General features: G+C 41.2%; 1 pseudogene; it reads left to right on the forward strand.

The window, feature by feature from the left end:
- The first annotated feature begins 8,275 nt into the window (after positions 1–8,275).
- LOC126204662 (5S ribosomal RNA) lies at positions 8,276–8,393 on the forward strand (annotated as a pseudogene).
- Positions 8,394–9,365: the final 972 nt, after the last annotated feature.

The raw sequence follows: 9,365 nt of genomic DNA on the forward strand, positions 1-9,365 counted from the left end.
ATGTCGGTCGGTGAGGCCTGGAACGAAGTCGGCGTTCCAAAACATTCCAAAGGTGTTCTATAGAATTTAGGTCAGGGCTCTGTGCAGGCCAGTCCATTACACAACACCGCAACAGGCCATGCATTGTGAACAGGTGCTCGATCGTGTTGAAAGATGCAGTCGCTGTCCTCGAAATGCTCTTCAACAGTGGGAAGCAAGAAGGTGCTTAAAACATCAATGTAGGCCTGTGATGTGATAGTGCCACGTAAACCCACAAGGGGTGCAAGCCCGCTCCATGAAAAACACGACCACACCATAACACCAACGCCTCCGAATTTTACTGTTGGCTCTAGAAACGCTGGCAGATGACGTTCGCTGGGCATTCACCACACCCACACCCTGCCATCGTATCGCCACATTGTGTACCGTGGTTCGTCACTACACACAACGTTTTCCATGGTTCAATCGTCCAATGTTTACGCTCCTTACACCAAGGGAGGCGTCGTTTGGCATTTATGGGCGGGATGTGTGGCTTATGAGTAGCCGCTCGACCATGAAATACAAGTTTTCTCACCTCCCGCCTAACTGTCATAGTACTTGCAGTGGATTCTGATGCAGTTTGGAATTCCTGTGTGATGGTCTGGATAGATGTCTGCCTATTACACATTACGATCCTCTTCAACTGCCGGCGGTCTCTGTCAGTCAACAGACGAGGTCGGCCTGTACGCTATCGTGCTGTACGTGTCCCTTCACGTTTCCACTTCACTATCACATCGGAAACAGTGGATCTAGGGATGTTTAGGAGTGTGGAAACATCGCGTATAGACGTATGACAAAAGTAACACCCAATCACCTGACCACGTTCGAACTCCGTGAGTTCCACGCAGCGCCCGATTCTGCCCTCTCACGGTGCTTAATGACTACTGAGGTCGCTGTTATGGGGTACCTGGCAGTAGGAGGCAGCACAATGCACCTAATATGAAAAACGTACGTTTTTGGCAGTGTCCGGATACTTTTGATCACATAGTGTACTTGTTCTTTAATCTGTGCACTTCTTGGACACTCATTTTCTTTCACCCTCCTGATGCTCTTGGTAAGGCATTAGCAGCTAATATTTTTCCTGTGGTAACTGTTAACACAATCGTTTCAAATGCAACTTGCCAAAGACTGAGCTTGCGACCTCGCACTCAAGGGGTTCTTAATGAGAGCAAAAAATAAAGTTCACCTCGCTCCCACCAAATTCAACACATATGTTGCACCCGCTCGGCGTAGCATTGTTTCCGCCTCTAAAATCCCATCGAAGAGAAGTGTTGACAGAACGAGAAATAACTAGCATCTCTAGAAGAAGACGCTCCACACTGCCAACGGATGTATTCCCACGCCTTCTCAGAGAGCTGATCATTATCTCGGATCCTGTTATGAAGAGAAATTGGAGGTCAGTTTTCCGGAAGATCAGAAATTTTCCTGTGGATAGGAACAAGGTTTCTGAGCCTCCTTCACAACCAGTCCTTGAAAAAGCTTAGGAGTAATGATTGATCATTTGTCTGAAGTACTCTTTCAAAAATTAAATAGCAGGAGGAAGGAAGTGACAGTGACATAATGTCGTACCCAAGGAGACGCAAAATGTTAAATGTCCCACCAGGAAAAGCATCAGTCTTTTTGGTGTTCAAGGAGCCATCAACAACAGACATATGATGGATAAATCATCCTGGAAGAACAGGAAACAGAATAAAACGTAATCTTCCTGCTGAGATCCAAAATCTTCCCGTAAAATTTCTGTACTTTTAAAGAGGCGACAGGCGACGAGACTGACAATACCAGTGACCTGGAACTGAATGGAGATCATCCGAAAATGCCAGACGCAGAGAGTTCTACGTCGGCGTTGCTCTCAAATAGCAGTAACATTCCGGAAAAAAAATGGTACAAATGTTCCCACGTGGTTTGCGATGGTTGTCTTCGAGGGCACCCTTTTCCCTGAAAAATTACGGAAGTTAAAAGTTAAGTATACATAGTGAGCGTCATGTAACGTTAAAATTATACTGGAGATGACTGACCAATCCAGATGAAATGCTATACACAGAGACGTTTTAACTTTTGTATATTATTAGTCCCCCAAACTCAACGGGAAACTGAGGAATATTCGAAGTAAAAGATATATACTGAGATGAACAAACACTAATTTGTATCCTAACAGAGACGAAAAAGGGATGTTCTTAATGTATTAAAGTCACGTACTGCGTAATGTAAATTACATGAACATGTCTCTGTATCACATTTTCACGTTTTTAATAAATTTTTCATTGGTCAACCATGTAAAAAAATTTCTCTTGCTTTTCAACTAGAGAAAAGAGCTGTCATAGTGTAGCCCCCATTGTGGGGCATTATTGTCACAACGATCAACCAACATTTCTTTGTGGTTATGAAAGATGTCGATCCAAGCAACAAATAATTATATAGAGAAAGGATGTACGTACTAATGCAGATAATTTACTTTGATTTTCTTTCAAATATAACATTTGATGTAACAAAATCTATAAAATCTGTACAAAGTAACTACTCTCTACAGTATGATAGTTTCGCACATCACTTTTTTGCAGAAGCTCAGATGACAGTTGAAACTTATAATTACGAGGAAAGTTTTATAGTTAGAAAACATGATTAATATTACAGAAATTGGACCTCATAATCAACATTTTGCAAGACATAAATCAGCTTATGTAAGGTTATAAAAGAATTCTGTTAATGGCCTGAAGCAGGTGATATATATGTTTATTAAAAACGTTCAGGCTATGGGAAAGTTACAGAACATAAAGTGACTCAGAGATCAAGTGAGAAGTACAGTATGGTACTGAGTGGGCCAGTTTGTAATTAAACGCGGCATTGGACCATGCGATACCATTGACATTGCAACTTAGTCCTTTCTTTCTACGAAATTTAAAAAACTGACAAAACATGCAATAAGTATGTGTTTGTCATTGTCAATAAAATTCACCAACAGACGTGTAACTTAAGATGTTATTTTATTTTGAAGGCTGAAAGTTTCAGCATTTCATTATGCCATCTTCTGGTCTCATATGCATCTCTCCAAATAAACGTAAGTGTCATACAGAGCCATAAATCTCTGCATGTCGTGAATTCAATCGTTGCACTAGTGCTTCATTCAAAGATGGAATTGAGTTGCTATCAAATCTTCGAGGCAGGGGTCTATATGACGCTTTCGTTTACTTGGAGAGATGTACATGGTGCCTGAAGAGGTCCTAATGAAATGCTGAAGTTGGTAGCCTTCAAAATAAATAAAATAACATTTTAAGTTTCAAGGCTATTGGTGAATTTCATAGAGATTGACAATTACTAAACCAGTCGATGTCCGCTGTCCATCATGGACCAGCATAAACTCAATGCAGTAAGTATGTGTCCGCCAAATATATTCCGAACCAATAGTACTATTATTTTTTTAAAAAAAATCCTTAAGTCCATCTGAATTGCATGAAGTGACATCATGTTAAAAAAAATGCCAGTACCACAGTTTTCTAAAAATATGCAACCTTCACCTGAATTGCGAAAATTGGCACTACTGAACTCTCTCTCTCTCTCTCTCTCTCTCTCTCTCTCTCTTTCTCTCTCTCCCACACACACACACACACACACACACACACACACACACACACACACACACACACTTACATCTCCCATCCGCAACTATTATTTCACCAGCTATGAAAAAGAAACGTGCAAAAGTGATATATTATTTTCCAGAAATATGTAAACTCTCGCACACATGATTATTATGTCAATGTTATTTATTACGTCAGCAATACAACGTTTGTGTCAAGTGTCACAATGTTATTTTCATGTCTGACATATATAAAGACTGTAACTTACAGTGTTCCCATGTCTAAACTGTGCTATAACTGTACAAAACACATGTGATCTGCTTAAGTAACAAGCTAAGCAGGCAGTTGACATTCCATCCTAGGCCTAAATGGAACAAACCTGGCCAAGCACCATTTATGGGGGCGTAAGAAGATAACAATATACACGAAGTTTATTTCAAGTGTCACGATGTCATTTTCACATTTAAATCGGTAAGGGTTAATTTGCAGTGCTTACATGTCTAAAATGTATGTGAAAAATACGCCAGCAACACAATCTTTATGTCTAGTGTTTCAATGAATAGTATCTCTATATGTAGAAAATTGGTCAAAATATGTAAAGGGGGTTGGCATTGCGATCCTAGTCTTATTTGAGGCCGTGTTATGCATGGCACAAAGATAGAACTATGGACACCTAATGTTTTTAGAAGTTTCTCAGTAATGCTTCACTTCACCTAGCATCATTTTAGTGGGAAAGAAGACCAGCACTATGTTCTACAGTAGGAAAGTGTGATCGCTGTTACTGACTGGCTAATATTTCTTTTTATAACATTTGGAATAGGGCTACTTGAAGTTATGTATAAATACGAACTTTCGAGAAAATCTACAGTATTTAACAATTATAACTATATTGTCAGATGCTCTCTAAAATGTTTACTTACTGTCGTTCCATAACCAACTACTAAACACTACAAAATCAAATAAAAATGCTCAAATACAAGACCTAGACACATAACACAAAGTCAAACTAACTGACAAACCACCATTTTAGGGACAATGAGATCGTGCTGTCACGACTTGACTTCGTTGTACCAATTAAGCTACATATTTTCGTGACATGCGTATGTAAGTTTGTAATGCCCCGAATACTATGCGTAAACACGCAATACAAAGAAAGTGATGCATTAGCTTGCGCACACAAAAATATCTCGAAAATATGGTATTTGCTCCGAAATTAAAGTATTTATCAAATAAGTAAAGATTTAGAGTGCAAAAGTTTTGATTTCGAGTGTTGATACTGCAGTGGCTAAAAATTTATTTTATTTTTTATTATTTTCATGTTAAGTTGTGAATTTGCGCTTGAATTTACATTATTGTAATTTTGCAATTTTGACTGTGGTTTATTCTTCTATGCTATCGTGTTATTTAAATGTGCCATACTTTCTTACAAATGTTGGCTATGGCGGTATGGTATTCGTGTATGGATTTTGTAATGGACTTGTAGAAAATGTGGTAGACGGTGTCGTAACAGTAGAGTATCAGACTGAAGAATGTTTACTCGTGTTTTCACTAAGCTGCATTACACTGGTACACAGCCCAGCAGTCATATTTCATCTGATCGTGTGAAGGAACCGAGTGTGGTTGAAGAAAAGCCATTATCCAGTTTGTAAAACGTAGTCCTCCAACAATAACACGCAAAATTATTACGTGTATGACCGTTCCACGTACAAGAATATGCCAGACATTACGTATGCCTCTTTCCTTAGTTACAGCGGATTCAACACCTAGGGGAAGGAAACGAAACTAGGCGATTTGTCTTTGGCTAATCGAAAGTAGACTAGGAGAACATCGGAAGAGAATCGAAGCGTTTGATATGTGGAGCATGCAGGAAGATGTTGAAAATTAGGTGGACTGAAAAGATATGGAATGAGGGGGTGCTTCGCAGAATAGACAGAGCAAGGAACATAAGGAAAACACTAACAAGAAGAAGGGACAGGGTGGCAGGACATGTGTTAAGACATCAGGGAATAGCTGCTCTTGTACTACAGGCAGCTATAGAGGGTAAAATCTGTAAAAGACAGACCGGGGAATACATCCAACAAGTAAATGAGGACGCTGGGTGCTACTCTGAGATACAGAGGTTGGTACAAGAGGAGAATTCATCGAAAGCCGCATCAAATCAGTCAGAAGGTATGCCTATCGACGAGTAATTCCATTAACACTGTTTAATGATGGAGGCACTGACAACACTATACACTGTTTCCATAAGAGCGTGCAAAAATGTAACAGGACACAAAAAATGTTCGACTGAACAATTTGAGGTTGGAAACCTGGGGTCGGAAATGCCACCTTAAGGAGATATGGAAGTAAACTTGTCTACCGCTTTGTCTAACATTACTGTTTTCCAGATTATTTATAACTAGCATGCGTAAAAGTTTACACGTACTCTGCTATTTATTTACATGTACACTCCTTATTTCCTGCAAGGACGAGCCCTATTACTAGGAAGGCATGATACAGGTTTTGTTTACTTTACTTGTCCATAAGGTGGCTCTGTTGTATCTTCTTCACATTGACCCCAGACAGAACGTACTGTGAATCAACAACAGAGCCATTCAACATTACGGTGCACTGCCCAGCTTCAGTGTGGATGTCCACAATCATCTTACAAGGGAATCTCCACATCGCACCCCCCTCAGATTTAGTTATAAGCTGGCACTGTGGATAGGCCTTGAAAACTGAACACAGATCAATCGAGAAAACAGGAAGAAGTTGTGTGGGACTATGCAAAAAATAAGCAAAATATACAAACTGAGTAGTCCATGCGCAATATAGGTAACATCAAGGAGAATATGAGCTCACGAGCGCCGTGGTCCCGTGGTTAGCGTGAGCAGCTGCAGAACGAGAGGTCCTCCGTTCAAGTCTTCCCCCGAATGAAAACTTTACTTTCTTTATTTTTGCAAAGTTATGATCTGTCCGTTCGTTCATTGACGTCTCTGTTCGCTGTAATAAGTTTAGTGTCTGCGTTTTGCGACCGCACCGCAAAACCGTGCGATTAGTAGGCGAAACGACGTGCCTCTACAATGGGAACCGAAAACATTTGATCGCAAGGTCATAGGTCAACCGATTCCTTCACAGGAACACACGTCTGATATATTCTATACCACACTGGTGACGGCATGTGCGTCACATGACAGGAATATGTTGTCGGCCCACCTAACTTGTACACTTGGCGAATGGGTTAAAACATTCTTCTACCTTCCATGATTTAGGTTTTCTTGTGGATGTGATAATCACTCCGAACAAAGTAATGAAAACATAAGAGTTTGTCACATAAACTGCAACAAATGAATGCAATAGTTCCACAGTCGCACAATTTTCCCTTTTAACGTTTTCAAAATTTTCCGTATGTAGACCGTCAAATCCTGCATATGTCCAAGCAAATCTGAGCATCTCTTGGAATTTTGGAAAGCGAAGTTGATTATGTGTGAGTGCCTGAACTTTGATAATAGGCTGAAAATAAAAAATTAAATTTTTCACTCGAGGGAAGATTTGAACCAAGGACCTCTCGTTTCGCAGCTGCTCACGCTAACCATGGGACTATGGCACTCCGGAGCTCACATTATCCTTGATGTTGCCTATCTTGCGCATGGACTACACAGTTTGTATATTTTGCTTATTTTTTTCACAGTTCCACACAACTTCTTCCTGTTTTCTCGATTGATCTGTGTTCAGTTTTTCAAGGCCTATCCACTGTGCCAACTTATAACTAAATCTGAGGGGGGTGCGATGGGGTGGTTCCCTTGTTAGTGCCGTATTTCCTAGTCGCTGGATTGGATGGGGAGATCCTACTCCATAGCCTGCGAGGTCGTCTGAACTGAATGTCCTCGATTATTTCCAATGAGGGTATCTAAAGGCATTTGTGTATGAGACCCCAGCGGGTAAGGAGATTGAATCAGTTGCCAGAATTGTAGCTGCCTATGATGCGGTTCGAAACATACCAGGAATATTTGTCAGGATGCGTCAGAATCTTGTTCGCCGATGTCATGCTTGTATTGAGGTTGATGACCGTCGGTTTCGGCCCATTTTGTAAGCTACGGTACAAATGGTACGTTCGTCGTGTGAGTGATGGCATTTGCAGTTAACTGTAACTAATGTAAATAAAGAAGTAAATAATGTGGTTTTGTTCCTATTATCTCCTTAAGCTGGCTTCTCCAACCCCAGGTCCACTACCTCAAAATGTTCAGTGGAGCATCCTCTATGTCCTGTTAAATTTTCGCACACTCTTACGGAAACACCCTGTATGACACGGTAGATATAATTTTCAAGACGATCTCTCTGTTAACATGTGGAGTGTAATAATAGGCAATCTGTTGATTGGACTTGTGTTATCGCGTCATCTTACATACATTAATCTTGACTTTGTTGAAAAAGCGTTTCCAGCGTTATTGGAAAAGGTTCATTGGTTACAAGGACAGATGTCTTCTTCACGGGGGAAATGGTCACGTTACTTGACCACCAAGATCCCCGAACCTTATCTCTTTACAGTTTGCCTGTGGGGATTGTTCAAAGGCGAAGTACACGAAGCAAAAGTAAATGCAAGAAGCGTATTGATCGTTCGGATTGCGAATAGTACAGCGACGAAAAAAGAACGTCAAGACGACCTCCCAAGGTCTATGTGTGGGGTTTTCAACAGAATTCGTGTTAACGGCCGTACCGAGGTGAATACACCGGTTCCCTTCAGACCACCGAAGTTAAGCACCGTCGGCCTGGCCACTACTTGGTTGGGTGACCGTCCGGGTACGCCGCGTGCTGTTGACAATTTTCCCTTTCCTCTACGGCAGACGGTCTCAGCACGAATGTCCTCGATTAAACTCCAAACCTTTCCGCAGTGATTCATGGAGTGATGCCATGTGACGTTGTTGATAATGACCCGTCAGTGGGATGGGGGCTCTAAGCTTGACAGCCCCCGTGGTGCTATTCGAAAAGAGTATGCTGCGAGCCGGCACCGAATTTCACCCCCTCCTTTCTCTCATCATAACCAACACGAACACGACACTACGCTATACACACACCATTACAGTCATCTACACTTAACATACACACTTACACACGCAGCTCTCACACTTAGCGAACGAAAGGTGCTTTCAAGCACGGAGAATAAGAAAAACCTTTTCAATTAGGCAGCTGAGCCTACCACGCGGGGTCTCCCAGCTATTCGTGCCATGCGGCTTTCTCTTTAAGAGAATCAGAAAGTGCGTTGAAGTCGGAAGTGGAATTGATGAAAACTTTATTTGAAGTTAATCATGTGCTTTGCTTAACTGCATCTATGAGCATTTATTTGCGTTACGTTCTAACAGCTGTACCTCTACAACGAATAAAAATAGAAATATTTCCTCAGGCAACTATTAACAGCGTAAATATATTTGGAAAAATGCACGATGAAGACAGTGCTGTCTTGTAGATTACACTACTGGCCATTAAAATTGCTACACCAAGAAGAAATTCAGATGATAAACGGGTATTCGTTGAACAAATATATTATACTAGAACTGACTTATGATTACATTTTCACGCAATTTGGGTGCATAGATACTGAGAAATTAGTGCCCAGAACAACCACCTCTGGCCGTAATAACGGCCTTGATACGCCTGGGCATTGAGTCAAACAGAGCTTGGATGGCGTGTACAGGTACAGCTGCCCACGCAGCTTCAACACGATACCACAGTTCATCAAGAGTAGTGACTGACGTATTGTGACGAGCCAGTTGCTCGGCCACCATTGACCAGACG

The sequence above is a fragment of the Schistocerca nitens genome, chromosome 9 (genome assembly GCF_023898315.1).
Source record: "Schistocerca nitens isolate TAMUIC-IGC-003100 chromosome 9, iqSchNite1.1, whole genome shotgun sequence".
NCBI classification, from domain to species: domain Eukaryota; kingdom Metazoa; phylum Arthropoda; class Insecta; order Orthoptera; family Acrididae; genus Schistocerca; species Schistocerca nitens.